Consider the following 6,280-nt stretch of genomic DNA (forward strand, 5'->3'; position numbering starts at 1 on the left):
TCTATTTGTAATTAAACTTGGGATCTCTTTCAGCATACTGGAGAGTAGGCCCAGTTGCATTCCTCAATATGTTTCTTAATCTTACAGTAATTTTTAATAAAGGATGAATGCCATTGCAAGTATCAGTTACAGATTGCTTTTTTTCCCAAAGTTATTTAGCCAAGAATAGCTTCCCATCTTAATGATACTAGTGTCTTCATACTGCTTTAGCCTTACCGTAGATAGATTGATAAAGCTCCCCCCCTGCCCCAGCACATCCCTTCTAAAATCTCACTATCCAAGAAAACCTCTCTTTTTGTACCTTGTTACCATATCATTTAACTCTCTGCCATCTAAAAGTATTAAAAAAGAGCTTGGACATTATGACAGTGCAGCTCACTTCTTAAGTGGTCTCAGACCAGGCAGACAAATTTGTATGCATTCGGGTGTATTTTAAAGAAGATTTTAATCTCAGCAATTTCAAAAATCCTCCAACTTTTTACTATTTACTTTAGAAGGAATCCAACAGAACAAATATAATAACTTTTGCCCAGGAGAAAAATATTTAGAATGGACTTAAGCTTTTTTCTACTTTAAGCGATGAGTAGTGATTCCAGACGTTTTTGAAAAGGTCCAAAGATTGCTGGCAAGTTGGAGCTGTTGTTATTCGTGAAGCAAGTGGTAAAGCACGTTTTCATCCAGGTACCACTGTCCTTATAAAATGACCCTTTTATTCCTCTCAGTGATGGCATATTGTTTATAGATTGAGTAAGAAATGAAAAGAGGGAAAAATATCTCCCAAAGCACTTCCTCCTCAGCAAAGGTTAAGTAGGAGTTATGCTTCTTTTGTTTGTTTTGCTTTTTTTTTTTTTTTTCCCTAAGGGCTAGGCAGTAAGACTCATACAGGAGAGAGATTTCTGAATAGCTGTGAGGAGGGTTTCCTTTTAAATAAGGGATGAGATGACAAGAATCATCATTGCCACTTCTGGCTTTGCTGTTTCCCTCAGAGATGAATTTTGACTTCAAAGTTGAATGTAGAGGACATCGAGCAGTTTTATTGCCTTGGGATGGGAGCAAAAGCCAGACTATTCAGTTGTGATCTGCACTATGCTCTCCTTAAGCAATCTACTCCTGCTGACACAGGTTTTTCCTTTTTCTACAATTATTCTGTTTTGCGTTCTGGCCAGTTGACTGAAATATAACCAAAATTTGAGTCTGTAATCAGCTCTATTCACCCAGATCCTGCCTACCTGTGCATTGCTTGTTTCCTTCTACCTTCTTTGTATGTGCCTTGTTTCTTAAGTTCCTTTACAATATACATGCCAAGTAGCACTCAGGCTTGATTTACATGTACAATGCGTTTGTGCACAGAGGAGCAATCACACCAAGTTTATACACAACCCATCATTAATCTGTTCAGCGGTGCATTCCCGTGTTAGCGTGGAGCCTCATTGACTTTCCAGAATCACACAGGGCAAAATTCACTGCTGTTACAAGGGCTTAGCACAAGTTTTCCCCTCTGTGATATGTGACTAATATTATCCACTTAATATCAGGAGGCTGCAGCTCTGAAGCTCAATTCATTAGCATTTGTAAAATATATCAGAAACTTGAAGTAAAATATGTTATCTGCAGAAAAAAAATGTCACTGCTAAAAATGTAAAAAAAAAATAATTACGCTACCAAGTGAATTGTCCTTTTTCATTAGCAATGGTTCTTCTGTTCCTGTGTGTCTGCAATTTTCACATTTTCTGAATGTTTTCTGATCTATGATATCTCACATTCATTTTGTTGTCTAATTTTTCAGAATCAAGCTCAGGACTTATTCCTCAAGACCTCAGAGAAAACTAAACTGAAGGGAGAAGTGGCTGTAGCTCTTAGCTCTCAGCAACTTTTGGGAGTAGTAGCATTGCTGTGGTTTAAGCCTAGCCGACAACTAAGCACCACACAGCCACTCGCTTACTACCCTCCTCGTGGGATGGGGGAGAGAATCAGAAGGCTAAAAGTGTGAAAAATCATGGGTCGAGATAAAGACAGTTTAATAGGCAAAGCAGAAGCCACACGCAAGCAAAGCAAAACAAGGAATTCATTTACTACTTCCCATCAGCAGGCAGCTGTTCAGCCATCTCCAGGAAAGCAAGGCTCCATCATGCATAACGGTTACTTGGGAAGACAAACACCATCACTCCAAATGTCCCCCCCCCCCCCTTCCTTCTTCTTCCCCCAGCATTATATGCTGAGTGTGACGTCATATGGTGTGGAACATCCCTTTGGTCAGTTGGGGTCAGCTGTCCCAGCTGTGCCCCATCCCAACTTCTTGTGCACCCCCAGCCTACTCACTGGTGGGGTGGTGTGAGAAGCAGTAAAGGCCTTGACTGTGTAAGCACCGTTTAGCAATAATGAAAACATTGCTGTATTATCAGCACTGTTTTTAGCACAAATCCAAAACATAACCCCATACTAGCTACTATAAAGAAAATTAACTCTATCTCAGCCAAAACCAGCACAAGCATCAATTTTGCTTGGCAACTATTCTATCATTAGCCCCCCTCAAAAAAACGCTAACAAAACATCCTCCCCCTATTGTATGGTTCTGCAGTTCTTGAGTCAAACTTAGAAACTTTTATGCTCATTAATATCTTCCAAGTTGATTTTTCTAATGAAAACGGTGGAATTACCTGTGAAACAAAGCTACTTAGTATTCATTATATGTTAAGATTACATAATCTACTCTTTCTTATTTTGCTTTGTTGTTTTAGGTACTTGCAGAAATTTTAACTAATGTCAAGTTGCTAGTGAGCCTTCAGCTGTATAAATTCCCTGAAATATCTTACACCAATCCCTAAGATGACTTCTTTCCTTAGACAAAAAAGGTATGATAAGCTTGTGAAACTTGGGGAACAGTGTTTTATTCTAAGGGATACATTACAGAGAGGAAACTTTATAGTTTCATCAAGATTATATTTTCTTGCTAGTGGACAGTACTCTTGCCCTAAGATTTACAATCCAATTTTCATAAACTTCAATTAATTATTTAAAACGGTACTTATTATCTATTTTAGTATATTTAAATACAACTTTTTACTTAAGTCATAAAAATGTTTACTGCACTATTAAAATTAAATTTAATTTGTAGCTCAGCCACAGCAGAATCAATATTTAGCAGATTTTTGCTAAAGTCTGTTTAAATAATGAAAATATTCTTGCCACGGATGTGTGTAAGTGAAGAAGAAGTAGCCATAATAAATTCCATGAGTTTTAAGAGATTGACAAAATGAGTATTTGAGCATGGAATTTCAGACTGTTTCTTAATACAAGACTTCTGAAGCTGCATACATATATTATTACCCTGCTCAGAACACAGACAATTCTTATCCAACCTTTTGTCAAGTCTTAGCCTTTGTCTAATGCTTATCTTTCACTGAAAAGGGAAAAAAGAGAGATAAAATGGCAAAATCAGGTTAAAATAATTTTGGTTGATCAAATCCCAATAAGTAGTCAGGCATTTTGGAATAGATATATTATTGAATGCAAATGTGTCTGTATTTTTTTAAGCTTTATCATGACATGTTTCTTAAAAGAAATAGTATTTATGACTCAAGAATTTGCCGCCATTTCTCTGTTGCAATTTATCCTTTAATAAAATGAATTAGGTCAGAATGTTCAAAACAGGGAGCCTGATTTTTCCTGATGTAGGGATTGAACCACCAGATGACATGAAAACTTTCAGCACTTTGGGAAAGAAATTCAGCCACTGAAAGTCTCTGACTTCTCCATCTTCATAATTCGTTAAGAACTTTAAAATTGCAAGTCTGCAATTCTCATTAACAGTCACTTCGCCTAACCCCTGCCTTCCGGAATTTAAGTCTATGAACTTCAGCAATGATTCTAAATTAGTTTTCTAGGCTTCTTGTATTATAAATGAAGAGATATATGAACCTCCTTGAATGGGTCAGATCCCCCTCGGGAATGTCCATTTCTCTCGGTTAATTTGTAGCAGGGATGTGCTCTGTACAAGCGGCTGATTTAAGCTCCCGAGGATGTTCTCTCTTGCATATCACCGCCTCATCTGGGTTACAAGGCTGGGGATAGACCATGGTTTAAGCAACAAACTCTCATATGAAACTGTAATTTCAGGTGCGCAATTTAAATGCTGCTTTTAGATTTTTCTTTTAATTTTGATGATATTTCTCAGATGGAATTGTACTCTGAAGAAAAAATTCATGACAAGTAATATTGCTTGGTTTTATGTAATGTTTGATTTAGCCCTCCCGTTCACCATGTAATGAATGAATGCTGTAACGGACATAAACTCGAGAGAAAACGGTCACCTAACAGGACAACTAGGAAACAGGTAGTCACCTATAAAAGTTTAGCATTAAATACTTTGTGCTTCTTATATAATCAAGAATGAATAAAGAGGGGGGATCTTGGATAACAGTGTTCAACACCTTTTCCTATCATTGACCTTTTTCTTCTTTGTTTTTTTTTTTTTAATCACTCAAACTTGGAATACGTTCTCAGAAATCATTCCTGAGTATTTTGTTGGTATGATTTTCCAGCTCAAAGGGCACTCTCTTAAAAAAAAATTAAATTTACCAAGAGAGAAATAAAAATGACTTATCACTATAAATCAGTTTACTCTAAACTGAAACATCTTATTTTAAAATTGACCTCAAAATGTAGAGCTTTAAGAGTCCCTACAGGACTGTTTCTTGTATACTCTGGGTCTTACCCATAATTTGCTCTGAGTCCTGGAAATTACATGAGGTCTCCAAATGAGGTATAAACACACCAACAAACCTGGCCAACAGGAAAGAAAAGGAAATAGAAGTGTCACTCTCCTCTGGCAATGAGAATTACTCAAAAATCCTAAGAGAAATCCTTAACCTCCTTTTAATGGCTTCCCCTTTAAGCTGGTCCTTTCTATAGTCAGAAACAGAAAAGGATTTTTGGCCACTATTAGCAAGCTAGAGGGAAACTGACTTCACGGTTTACTGCAAAAGTTCCTTGTCTGGGATATGAGAAATCTAAAGCTCTGTTTTATAATTTTCCTTTACATTTTAGCATTATTATTTGTAAACAATGATCGTCTGGTGAAAAATATACACAAGGGAAGATTTAGAGAAGATTGAAACACCTACATTTATCTCAGTTCCTCCTGTTCACATTCTAACTAATACCGCCTATGAAGACCAGGTGTCAGTTTACCTGACCCCATAGAGGTATTTAGTCTTATTTCAGACATTACTGAACACCCTGCCAGGACTCTAGGTGCCCCTTCAGAGGGGTACGGGTATCATATCTTCTAACTTCGGTGGGTGTCTCAAATACCTGTACTAGTTTCAGCTGGGACAGAGTAAATTTTTTTTATAGTAGCTAGTATGGGGCTATATTTTAGATTTGTGATCAAAACAGTGTTGATAATACAGGGATGTTTTTGTTATTGCTAAGCAGTGCTTACACAGAGTCCCTTGACCCTAGCGAGTAGGCTGGGGGTGCACAAGAAGTTGGGAGGAGACACAGCTGGGACAGCTGACTCCAACTGACCAGAGGGATATTCCATACCATATGACATCATGCTCAGCATACAAGGCTGAAGGAAGAAGGAGGGCAGGGGGGACATTTGGAGTGATGACATTTTGTTTTCCCAAGTAACTGTTATGCATGATGGAGCCTTGCTTTCCTGGAGATGGCTGAACACCTGCCTGCTGATGGGAAGCAGTGAATGAATTCCTTGTTTTGCTTTGCTTGTGTCCATGGCTTTTGCTTTGCCTATTAAATTGTCTTTATCTCGACCCATGATTTTTCACACTTTTAGCCTTCTGATTCTCTCCCCTATCCCACGAGCAGGGGAGTGAGCAAGTGGCTGTGTGCTGCTTAGCTACCGGCTGGGGTTAAACCACAATACCCTAGAGCATCTCCAAGAGCACTAGACACACTTTTCAGCAACCGAATCTTGTTGCAGGTGTTTTCCTGAAGGTGAGCCCTGTCACTCCATGCCATTGTTTGACCATATTGACTGTAGGAGAGCTTAGACATTTGGTGTACATGTAGGAATCTACATACATACACCTATATGTAGGTATCCTTATCTAGAACTGATTCTCCTGTAAACTTTCCACAGAATAAGGGATTCTACCAATATGGACTGCTACAACTGCCCTAATTAACCTATTATCTGCTACAGCTGTCCTAATAACCATCTTATTTGTGCTTCAAACCATCTCAACAGAGGAGGTTAAACATATTCAAACATAACAGCAAAGTGAGGTTTTCTGAGGACATTGGTAGACAGGGG

Source organism: Platalea leucorodia, assembly GCF_965183815.1.
Source record: "Platalea leucorodia genome assembly, chromosome: 2".
In the NCBI taxonomy this organism is placed as follows: Eukaryota; Metazoa; Chordata; class Aves; order Pelecaniformes; family Threskiornithidae; genus Platalea; species Platalea leucorodia.